This window comes from Trichosurus vulpecula, chromosome 4, assembly GCF_011100635.1.
Source record: "Trichosurus vulpecula isolate mTriVul1 chromosome 4, mTriVul1.pri, whole genome shotgun sequence".
NCBI classification, from domain to species: domain Eukaryota; kingdom Metazoa; phylum Chordata; class Mammalia; order Diprotodontia; family Phalangeridae; genus Trichosurus; species Trichosurus vulpecula.
Window position 1 is genome coordinate 231563297 of NC_050576.1, and position 13096 is coordinate 231576392.

Genomic DNA, 13096 nt, shown 5'->3' on the forward strand with positions numbered 1-13096 from the left:
TCCCGCTGTTAAACTAAACGTTTGGAATCATCTGGCACTTTAAGTGCTGTGATTTATGGGAAGGCCGCAATTGCGTGTGCAATAAAGGCTCCTGAATATGGGTTTTAAGCGTAATCTGCTGTATTTATTTGTGACATAAACAGTTACCTGCAATCCACTGCAATCTTAGATTTAACTCTTGTATTAAGGACATTATGTTTCAGACATGGCAAGGTCATGATCAAGGTGAATACTCTGCTGAAGAAAAAGATCAAAGCTGAAATAGCAAAGATATTTTGAATGTAAAGAAATGGCTGTTTCCTCTTTATGTGTATCCCTGCTTAATCATGTCTTTCCTGTTAAATCCTAATGTGGATCGTTCTGTGTTTGCTAACACAAAGACAGTTTGCACTTGGGTGGTGCAATTCAATCAACACTAGAATGACTTCGATATGAACCAGAATGAAGGTTTGCCAATTCGAAACAGTTTCTCAATAGTGATATATGTTTTACAATTATTGAACCATATTAAGAAATAAAGAATTGCTGTTTTTTGGCCATTTACAAACACGAATCCCAGTGTTGGTCTTCTTAACGTGTGATTGTCATCCAACCGACGCATTGATACGCTTCTGGAAGATCCCAACTGTGTCCTTATTAATGTTCTTGCTGTAGATGAAATAAGAAGACAAAAGGGAATTGCAGTGAAATGGAAGAGTAGCCACAGATTCTCTTTAGGAGGCAAATCAAGGAATTGGTTTTATTGTGGACCCAAAGAAACAAGAAACATTGTTTTGTGGGATATGTGGGTGTCTAGCCTTACAGTCCTCAAGATGAATATAAGCAGGGACCACCATGAAGGTGATGGCGGCTTCTACACACCAAGATATATGGAGAAAGTCTATGGGGAACATGATGACATTCACCAAATGAAGTCAACACATACTTTGAAACCATTGATTTCTGTGTGAAGGTTGACCCAGGGAAGGGCAGTGAAAAATATGACAAAAGATACGATTTGGGAACAAGAAATGAAAGCAAAGACTTGTAGATGAGTCAGAAGACTTTGCCAGTCCATCTTTCATCCAGATGAGAGCTGGAAGGTACTTGAGATGGCAGTATTGAACAATAATCACAAAAAACGAAATTGAGTCATTTTCATGGATAGGAAATGACTGATTATTCATCTAATGGTAATTTGAGTCAGCTGCATTGTTGATTAAAGCAAAGATAATGATTAAAGCGGAAGAAAGGATGAAGATAAGAAGACACTGTGTGCAATTATAACAGTCCTAAACTGACCTATTTAAAGAGATAATTGGAACTGGAAGCAAAGCGGATGCCTACCAGTTGGGGAATGGCTAAATAATTGTGGTGCATGAATGCAATGGGATTTTACTATGCTGTAAGAAATTACAAGTATGATGACTATGTGGGGAGACTTATGTGAACCAGGAATATAAATATATATATATATATATGTGTGTGTGTGTGTGTGTGTGTGTGTATGTATAGAGACATTATATATGTATATAATATATATGCACATATACATATATACACACATATACATATATATATATATATGGAGAGAGAGAGAGAGAGAGAGAGACCCATACATACACACACATATATAAATAATAGAAACTGAATGTTGTGAAATTAGAATGATAAACCTTGGCTCCAAAGTGCCCATATTCTAATGGGAGGAGACAAATTGTAAAATGCTGGGGTCCATTCAAGAAATATATGGGAGTAGACAAAAGATAATCTCACAGGGGAAGGCTGTGGGGATGAGAAAAGGCCTTCTGGAGAAGATGGATTTAGAGCTGAGTCTTGAAGGAAGTCAGAAAGTGAAGAGTCAGAGGTGAGGAAGGAGAACATTCCAGCACGGGGGATGGGAGATCCTGTGCCAAGCCAATGGAACATGATTATGGAGTGTATAGAGGGGAGTTATATAAGAAGTCTGGAAGAAATTGGGGCAGGTTAAAGACACATGTGTATATATATATATATATATATATATATATATATATATATACACACACACACACACACACACACACACACACACACACACACATATATATACACACATACACACATATATATGTATATGTACATATGTACACATAGGTGTATATATTTGTGTCTACATATATATGTTTATAGGCACATATGGCTAACTGGATATATGTGATCTATCGTTCCGTCTATCCATTTCTTTCCTCCTTTCTTCCTACTTTCTTTCTTTTTATCTATCTATCCTGTGCTATTATCTGTCTTTCTTCCTTTCTATCTATCTATCTGTAATTGATATGCACAGAGACAACAGTTAAACTCTTGGAAACTGATGAATTGAGAGAGAGAGAGAGAGAGAGAGAGAGAGAGGGAGAGAGAGAGAAGAAGAAGAAGAGGAGGAGAGGAGGAGGAGGAGAAAACAGCCTAGGACAGAGCCTTGGGGAACACCCACAGTTAGGGCCATGATATGGAAGATGGACTTGCAAAGGAGACTAAGGAGCAGGTACAAGTAGGAGCAGAACCAGGAGTCCCGAAGCCCCAGAAAATCTAGGAGGAGAGAGTGGTCAGTAGTGCTGATACAGCAGCTAGCTCAAAAAGAAAGAGGATTGAGAAAAGACTGCCAGAATTTGCCTATTAAGCAGTAAAATTAGAGACAGTAGTTACAAAAGAGTAATAGGTTTGGAAGTCAGATTGCTAAAGGTAGTAGAGTAAGTGCAAAGATCTTTGCTCAAAGAATTCCTGAATCCCTAGCTGACACTCCTCTGAGGGGGTATTTCTTGCTTGTAAGAGAAAGCCTTGGCTGAGGAATGACCTAAATGGAACACCAGCGGCAGAGACTCATAGAAGACAATTCTTTGTGGGATGCTGGGATGCGAATCCTGTATGTGCAGGGGGCCTGGCTTCCCGACATGTCTGTGTCAAAGGGGCCTTGATCCCATTGGCCATACAAAATTCGTACCTTTCTTCCCTTGACTTGTCTCCAGGTCCTCTCTGGCTTTATGTACAGAAACTGTTCTACATAGGCACACACTCCATGTTCTCTCAATCAGGGGTCACATCTCCCTCTGCTTATGTGGTAGAGAGGTCTCAGGATTGTCCATGAGAAAAAATGTCCCAAGCTTGGGTGGAACCAAGGTTGTGCTGCTCACAGAAGTGCTAGAATTGTGGTAATGCTTTTGCAAATCAGAGATGAGATGGTCAGGGAGCAGTAAGCCAAAAAGATGATGACTTATACGAATGTACTTTAATTTCAGATTACGATTACCACTAAGCTTTAATTTTGCACTCAAACATTATGTCAAGAGATCTACTTTAAAAAGATGAATTTTTAAAAAGATTTTATCCATTAGTTGATCTGGCATCTTAGAGCATAATGGGGTGATTCCCACTTAAATACATGACTCAATCCTGCTAAAATCTGGCATTTGCATAGAGCTCCAAGTTTCCCGAGCTTGTTCATATTACATTATTTTATAACAAGCCCATGTGGTAGGTGGGCAGGCTTTATCCCACATTACAGACGAAGGCCATGGAAGTGGCGTGACCTGTCTAGAGGTATAGGAAAAGCTAATGGCAAGGCTGGAACTAGAAGTCAGGCCTACTGACTTTTTGTTCAGCGCTTTTTCCATGGAATAATAATTCTCATTTACAGTCTTGGCAATTTACAAATCTTTATAAAATCTAACTTAGGAGGTGGTTGGTACAATTATTGCCACACCCATTTTATAGATGAAGAAACTGGGGCTCAGAGAAGCTAATCGATTTGTCCACTGTCACACAGCACGTCCTTATCAGAGCTGGGTATACACCAAGCTCTCTACATGGGATGCTGGGAAGATTCAATATGGTGCACAACAGATAAATCAGGGGAGAGGGGATGACATCTTCAAGGGCAGTCTGCTCTCTAGGGCTGCACGTCCCATAAGTCCAGGGTGGATATTGCAGAGCCACATAGCTCACGTGCATTGTGTTGTCTTCTGTTTACAATGTGCGCACTGGGAATTAATCAGTGGTCCCGTTGAGGTTGTAGTGTATAGAATGGAATTGGCTTGGTACCAGTCAATCAATGCTGCAAATAAACAAGCATCTGGAACAGTCTGAGGTTCCTGCTGACCCTCAAATGTAAAGGAAGAGAACTCGATGATCTCTGTGAGATTCCCATCTCTGAAATTCTATGATTAGTTTTAGAAGCAGATTGATTTTCTGCGACAGCTAACTCCAAGTGGAGGCCCTCAAGGTGTTTCTTAGGCAGAAGAAGCGGGAGAGGTCAGTTTTGATGGACCTGTGGGCCAGCTCAGAGATGACAACTTGAGTTGGCAGAGGTGGATGGGGCATCTGGTAATAAGGGGTCCTGGACACAGAGCAGGGCAGAAGCAGCGAGAGAGGCCCAGAGAGAGCCCTGGGGGAAGATGGGAGGAGGCCAGAGACAAACTTTGCTTGATTTACTCTTTTGCCCATAGGCCAGTATTGTAGGAAATTACTTGGAAAAATAAGAAAATGGAAAAATAAGGCTTCACTTTAGAAGGTATCCAGCAAACAGAGCTATTTGCTCTGTCTGTGGGCTTTTGGAACTTGTTTAAAAGGAGCTCAAATTAGGCAAGATTGTCTAATCTCAAATACATTGGAAATAAGGGCTAGAAGGCAGGAGGTTTGAAAATAAAAAGACCTTTTTTGGAGGGAAAGGGACAAAAACAAGTTATTTTCCATGTAGCTCATCGGATCAGAGAGGAAAGACACCTTAGAAGCATCTGGTACAATGCTTTCATTTTACACCAGAGCCCAGACAGAGCAGACCATTTCCCCTAGCTCAGACAGTGAAAAAGCAATGATTAGAATCTGATTCTCTTACTCCATTGGGGCCAGGAACCTGCGGCCTCAAGGCTACATGTGGCCCTCTAGGTCCTCAAGTGTGGCCCTGTGACTAAATCCAAACTTCACAGAACAAATCCCCTTCATAAAAGGATTTGTTGTATAAAACTTGGACTCAGTCTAAAGGCTGCACCCAAGGACCTAGAAGGCCACATGTGACCTTGAGGCTGCAGGTTCCCCACCTGTGCTCCAAATTCTGTATTCTTCTCATGCTACTGTACCAATTTTAGGCTAGATTTTGTTATTTTAAAACTTTTTTAAAATTAAAAATATTTTTATTAATGCCTTTTGTTTTCATCCCTTGCAGTTATTTCCAGATATAGTCTGTCATCACCACCGTCACTCTCTCTTAGAGCCTTCTCCCATAATAAATCAGCAAAAATTATTACACGCCTACTGTGTGCCAGGCACTGTGCTGAGGCTGGAGAGACAAAAGCCTAAATGAAATACTTCTGGTCCTATGTTCTATTGGAGGGAAAAAGTGAGGAACATAGCCAAGTGAGTGACAGCTAGATGGCTCAGGGGACAGAACACTGGGCTTGGAGTCAGGAAAACTCATCTTCCTGAGTTCAAATCTAGCAAGTCATTTAACCCCGTGTCCCTCAGTTTCCTCTTCTGTAAAGTGAGCTGGAGAAGGAAATGGTAAACTACTCCAGTATCTTTGCCAAGAAATATGACTCCGGGGAGTCCTCATGAGGAGTCCAATAGGGCTGAAGTGGCTGAACAACAGCAACGATCCAAGTGAGGGGGTATTGCCTTTTGGCCAGTGGTACCCTGGTACTCAACGCAGATGTTGGACCAGCTGTAAAGAAGCTCCTATTGGCCTTAATTCTGAGCGCATGGATGTGTGTCCTTGTTGCTTCCTCCATCAGAAGGTAGAATTCTTTGAGAACAGAGGTTGTTTCACTGTATTTGTGTCTCCAGGGCCTCCTGGCACGTGGTGGTAAAGTATGTGTTGGTTGTTTCAGTCTAAGCCTCAATTCTTTTATGCAGTGTAAACACCTTTCTCTAACGGAATTAAAGGGAATCGTTGTTATTCAGTGTCGGACTCTTCCTGACTCCATTTGGGGTTTTCTTGGCAGAGGTACTGGAGTGCTTTCCCATTTCCTTCTCCAGCTCATTTTACAGATGAGGAAACTGAGGCAAACGGGGTGAAGTAACTTGACCAGGGTCACATAAGCTAGTAAGTATCTGAGGCTGGATTTGAATTTAAGTCTTCCTGACTTCGGGCACAGAATTCTATCCACTTCGGCCCTACTCATTTTGCTCATTAGATGAGTCATTGGCTATAGGGCTTTAAATAATTCTTGTAGTCTGGGCTCGAGGAGTCTTAGGCTTGTGTGCTTTGTGGAGAACATCCCGGGGTGGGGGGGAAAGGTGGGGACAGGGGAGGATTTCTCTTTATTTCCCTCCTCTTCTCCATGGCCATAGAACTTTGAATTGGACCTACTTGACCAGTAGGAGATACTGCCTCTAGTGGGAAGAGAGTGTAACCTACCTGTGTAACTGATTTCTTTTTCTGATGATTTGAGTGTAATATCCTTTCCCAATCCTCTTTTCTTTCTGTAAGAATTCAATTCAGTAACGGGAATATGAGTCCTACATTTTACAGGGTTTATGAATGAGCCTGGAGCTCCTTTGTTTGCACTTTGTCGCGCTTCCGAACCTCCTCCCTCCATGCCCTAAAACCTACATTTTATAGAGTGGACCTCCCTGAGTGTGAAACCCTGAGGATGAAACCAGATGGGAGTCAGAAATTCTAATTTTTTATAATAATAAAATAATCGCTAATGTTTATATAGCACTTACTATGTGCCAGGCACCGTGCTAAGAACTTTACAATTATTATCTCATATGATCCATACAACAGACCTGGAAAGTAATATGGAAACCCTGCAAGCCATGCCTGGGGCCTGAAGGGTCAGGTGGGGCTTTGAGGGCTTCCAGGAGGTATCCTTGGTGAGGGAATTCATGCCTATTACTTATATGATGTGATCCATGGCTCAGAGCCGGCCACAACTCTGAATTCACACAAACTGGGCTGTATTTACCAAAATTACAGCATTTGTTTATTAACATTCTTTTAAAAAAATTTGAGTTCCAAATTCTCTCCCTCTTGCCTGCCCCTCCCCAACCTATTGAGATGGTAAGCAATATGATATCAATTATGTATGCTAAGTAATGTAAAACATTTCCATATTAGTCATGTTGACAAAAAAGAGAAAAACATAAAGCAAAAAAAAAAAAAAAAGAATGCTTCAATCAGCATTCAGAGTACAGTATTTCTCTCTCTGGAGGTGGATGGCATTTTTCATCGCAAATCCTGTAGAATTTTCTTGGGTCATTGTCTTAATCAGAGTAGCTGAGTCTTTTATAGTTGACGGTTGTATTATATTGCTGTTACTGTGTACAGTGTTCTGGTTCTGCTCACTTCACTTTGGATCAGTTCATATAAGTCTTCCCAGGTTTTTCTGAAACCATCTTGTTTGTCATTTCTTATAGTACGATAGTACTCCACCACAACCATATACCACAGCTTGTTTAGCCATTCCCCAATTGATAAAGATCTCCTTGATTTCCAATTCTTTCCCACCACACAAAGAGCTGCTATAAATATTTTTGTACATGTAGGTCCTTTTCTCTTTTCTTTGATCTCTTTGGGATACAGACCTAGTAGTGATGTTGCTGGGTCAAAGAGAATGCACAGTTTTATAGCCCACTGAGCATAGCTCCAAATTGTTTTCCAGAAAGGTTGGGCCACTTCACAACTCCACCAACAGTGCATTAGCATCTCAACTTTTCCATATCCCCTCCAGCATTTGTTATTTTCCTTTTCTGTCATGTTAACCAATTTGATAAGTGTGAAGTGGCACCCCAGAGTTGTTTTAATTTGCATTTCTCAATCAATGGTGATTTTAGAGCATTTTTTCATGCGACTGTTGATAGTTTTGATTTCTTCTTCTTAAAACTGCCTGTTCATATCCTTTGAACATTTATTAATTAGGGAATGGCTCTTATTTTTATAAATTTGGCTTACTTTCTTATATATCTGAGAAATGAGGCCTTACCTGAGAAACTTGCTGTAAAAACTTCCCCCCCCAAATAGGGTTAAATTTTGAAGGTTTCTATCTAAAATCTCTTTGGCTCATTCTCCCAGGGCTTGCCTGGGAAACTAAGGTCTATGCCTTATTATTAATATATACTATAAAACATCTGAATTATTAATATATAAACATATAAATTATTAATGTATAAATAATTAATTATCTAATGTTAATTAGTTACACATTAATTAATAATAATAAAACCCAACGTTTCACCCGGGAACATTAGAGTTTAGCTTGTACCTAAGAGTCCCTAACAAAATGAAACAGGTCCTCAGCTCCCATGAAAGTATTTGAGCTAACAAGGTAGCAGATGAAGCACAGGCTTTATTTAACCCAAGAGATAGCACAAAGGACTTGTACTTGAGTCCATAAATAGTCAGGCAACACAGGGTGAGCCTCCAGCTTCCCTAAGGGCATCTAGTACTCTGAATGGACTTCTTCTCAGCATGGAGAAAAGAATTCGGGGTAGGAAAAGTTGGGCCTTTTCCTTCCTGAATCTGTAGTCTGCATAGTCCTCGGTACAATACCAGCAAAGGGACAAGGTTTTGCTGAAACAGAGGCTGTATTTGGAGAATCATATTAACAGCAGCAAAATGTCCTGGGACAGCATCTCAGTGTTTGCACAAGGCCTCTGAGTTTATCGTTCTTTGTTCATGGCATCATCTGTTTAGCGCGGCAAGACATTTGGTTCATGGTTTTGTTCACTTCCTAGGTTTCAACAAATCATTGTTCTGCAAAGTGACTGATTGAAACTTTTTGGAGTGATAGAGGATATGGAGAAGCCCTGAATAAGAAGGGTTGTCAGATAAAGTAGCTTTAAAATAAAATGGCTGAACTCCAACAATTTGCCATGACATTTTAAGCTCAGTTTAGTCTTTTTCAGAATTGAGTATTAGCTGGGTCGGGTGGCCCACGCCTGTAATCTCTGCCTCTGGGACTCCTAAGGCTGGTGACTCCTTCCACGCCAGAGTTCTAAGCTGCAGTGAGGCTAAAGCAGGCTGAGTGGCCCCACTATGTTGGGCATCAGCCTGCCTAAGGATTTGCCAACTGGCCCGCATTGGAAACAGAGTGCGCCAAAGCTTCTGTGCCTTTCAGGAGGAGGATTGGGCAGGTGAATGATGGCTGCACATCCATCCTGGGCACGATAAAGATACCAAGTCTTGCATGTGAAGGCCTTGACTTACCATCAATCACATATTCAGATTTCTAAAGGATGGACTAAAATGGGCGGGGAGTGCGTGAGCTTGGGAATGTGATGTTGGCATGCTGCCGGAGCCTGCTTCTTGCACAATAATCACTGCTGAACAGGTTATCTAGCAACCTTGAATCTAGGCCTTGATAATGTAAGTCAGACAAACCTGTCTGAGGAGGAAGGTGAGGAGTTTTCGCCTAGGACTTTTGTTGCTGGAGAGGACTGAATGAGGGACATTTAAGAGATTTGGGAAGAGTTTATTTTCAGTAGCCTTTAAAGTATTTTAGAAAGAAAAATTCTAGAAAGCCCTCTCCAGCCAAGTAGATGGCACATACCTGAGTGGGATTGTTTATTCTAAAATCCATTAGAGTATGAAAAGCCCATTAAAAGATCAACATTGAGCAATCAATGCTCCATTAGGCTATGTCTGATACTTCTTTTCTAGTTACTGATTGACTAATAGACAGGACATATCTTTGTGTTCATAGTGCACATTGAGAGGAGGCAGAAAGCTGAAGGTTTCCACGGCCTGCATTTAAGAAAGCAGAGTCCTGAGGTAATGTGGAAGGAGGCTGAGGTGATAGTCATGCCGTTGTTGTGTTTGTCCTTTGTTTTCAAAGAGGACCACGGCATCAGGGAAATGATGACCTGACTGGCAGTTGACTTTGGTTTGAGTGAGGGAGGGCTGTGTAAGGTCACCAGCCTCATTTTCTCCTCCAGAGCCATCTGGGTCCAGTGGCCAGATATTCATCAGGAAGACTGGAGATGGCCCAGGATGATTGTCATGCAGGTATGTGTATAATAAGGACGAGTTTAAGCTGGGCTTAAAATCCCACCTGTGTGATCCAGGGTAGATCACTTAACTACGTCAAGCCTCAGCTTCCTCATTTGCCAAACAAAAGGATGACCTCTTTAGCTTAGGGAGGCAAATCTGGAGATGACAGAAATGCAGCCCATCCTTGGCTTCTTCCTGAAGCATTTCCAGCTTGATGGAGACAACAGAGCTTACACAGCCTTTGAGAACCTAGGGTCACTTTCATGCCATGATGTGGCCTCAGAGTAGGACTTAGGGCCTAAGCAAAAAACAACCCCACCCCCCATCCTGCTCCCTCCAACCACCACCACTAACACCACCAAAAATCTAAGCTCTTCCATTTAAACAAAACATTTGTGATTGAAATACAATCTGCATTTCACAGCAGTGGGAACACAACATAGCAATGTAACCTCTAATCTATGAGATCAATCAGCTGATGGTCCTGTGAATGGGTAAAGGTCTGGCCTTGCAATTAGGAAGACTTAGGTTCAAATCCTGCTTCTGATCCCTCCTGAGTGTGTGGTATTGGGCAAGTCACTCAATCTCTCTCTGTCCCAGGCCTGGACAAAGCTGCAGAACTGCCAGTTGTCATCGTTGAAGGGGGTTTCCACACCAGGAGTTCTGAGGGGTACCTCCCTGCTGCTCACAGTGAAATAACAGATCCAGGCTTTTAAAAAGCAAGCAGCTTTTCTAAGTACAAGGGAGTCATACTATGTAAAAAAAAAATCTGTCAGACGCAAAATGATTTGTTAAGAGAATTCTTTATTTTTACATCCCAGAAGAGCAAATTCTGAACCTTTCAGCACTCTCTTCCAATGATGATCTTCTTTGAACATGAAAGTTTTTAGGAATTAATTTAAAGAACAAGGTTTCAAAGGGCATATTAAGAGAGGGCTTGTGAAGGATAAACCAGGAGCCCCTTTCAAGTCAGGAGATGCCACCAAAAGCCAAAGTAATTGCTCCCTCCCCCCTCCTCCCTTAGATGGATGTGGGTCTTCAGGCTTGCTCTTCTGACAGCTGGAGGAAGTTTCATTAAGAGGAAAAAAGGCTAAACCTTTAACATTTATAGAAATCAGACACCATGTGGTTATGTTTTAGTTCACGTTGCTCATAAATCTTGTTCTTAATTTAACCGATCTTTGTTACCAGATCAAAACGAAAAACACACTTTGGTTCATATTGGACACACTGGATTGATTTCCTTTGTCCTTACAAATCGCTCTCTCCCGTTATGCAGATTGTTCTTGAGGTTTTCAGAAAGGCCACAGCTTGGGGAAATGCAGGCCTATTTTATCTTAAGACCCTGGGAGGTGGCCTTTTAAGAAAACTGTTGTCTTTGACTATGGGAGCAGAAGGGCAAAATTAATAAAAGGCTTCCGTCTGTGTCTCTGAGACTGAGTAGGGCTAGAGTGACATCCTCTGGCAAAACAACCTTAGTGATTCTTGCTTCTGTTTCTTTTGCTGATTCTCCAACAAGAAAGGGAGAAGAGGTCTTCCTTAGAGGGGTGCTTATCTCCACACCTGTGTTTCCATGTCAAGGCAGTAATTGCTGTAAATTTTTATAGGTTGGTACAATGTATAGAGTCATAGAATGTTGGAGCTGTGAAGGGACTCTAACCCTCTCTTTTTTGCAGATAAGGAAACTGAGGCCCAGAGGGATTCGAGGAATTGTCTAAAGTCACGGAAGTGGTGCAGTTATCACAGGAAAACTGTGAAGAAATCAGCCTGGGAGATGACAGTCTTTTCTGTAAACTTAACACACTTGGAGAGCCAAGATGCTTTAACCTCAATAAAGATGTGAAACTTCTGTTTTCAAGCATGAGATCCAAACCTCTTCCTTTCAAGTTCACGCTGGAGCCAGGAGAAGCTGCCTGACTATCCGAGGATGGAATTCAGCCAAGACCACACACTGGCCCTCTTGCTACATTCCTTGGCCTCACTTTGAAGGTCTCTTCTTTATAATCTGCTTTCAACAAAAGCAAAGCTAATTTTTTGACGGTCTGTATATGAGTGTCTGAAAAGAAAGAAAACATAGCAGAAGGGAGTCTCCTAATAGCTGAGACCTCTGCAGTTGAGCCGTTGCCTGGGCTAGGTGATCTCTGGGACCTGCTTCCCAAGGAGGCTCTGATTTCTCTGCTGCTTAGAGCATGGAGCTTCAGTCTCGATTTCATCACTCTACTAATTCTCCTCAGAGACACTTTGGACAAATACTAGCCCAAAGTCTTCTTTAAGCATCACCTTTGTCTCATAGTTCCCTCCCCCTCCTCTTAATTTGTAAATGCCTATACTGCTGATGGAATGTGTCTGTATAGGAGCAAATGGAAAATTGTGTTCAATAAACATGTTCAATGAGCAGTAATAATAATGATGATGATGATGATGATGATGATGATGATAAGCTACTGCTTTTAGAGATGAAATGTTTCCTATTTAGCCAGAATTATAACTAGGGTGTGGTGATTGGAGCTTTATACCAGGGCGTGGGTTTTAGAGGGAACTGACAGCACCGTCAGTATATAGACATGCTAGAGATCAGCATCTGTAATCATCTAAACCACGAAGATATCAGAAAGGAGGATGGGGCGATCTCCTCCCTTCCTGGAACCTGCTCCCTCTCCCCCACCCCTATGATGGTGTGCTTTGGGCCATCTGTCCAAGATATAGTTTGTGTTGCTTGTCCCAGAATAAAAAACAACCAACCAAAGAAAAACCTGGTATGACTCTATAGCCTCTAAAAATAAAGTCTTAGTGGCTGTAGAGGCTATAGTGGCTGTGTGTAGTAGAAAGATGTAACAAAACAGTTTACTTAAAATAGAATAAAAGATAAGAACAGGAAAACAGCAAACATTCAACAGGATGGGAATCCATTCTGGGCCTGGGCCTTTGATGCTACTGTTGACCCATTGTAGGAAGCAGGGCACGGTGGGTGAATAGATGTCCCTCAGAGGACAGAAGAGGTGATCCATCTTAGCAGTCTGTTTTCCAGTCACACTGGGTTTCTGAGGAAGGACCAACGCGGTGGAGGGAACAGTACCCCTACCTTTAGTACAATCCTTTTTCACTGGGCGTAGTAACAAGACTGAATATCTGGCCATGGTGGATACTGGTGTT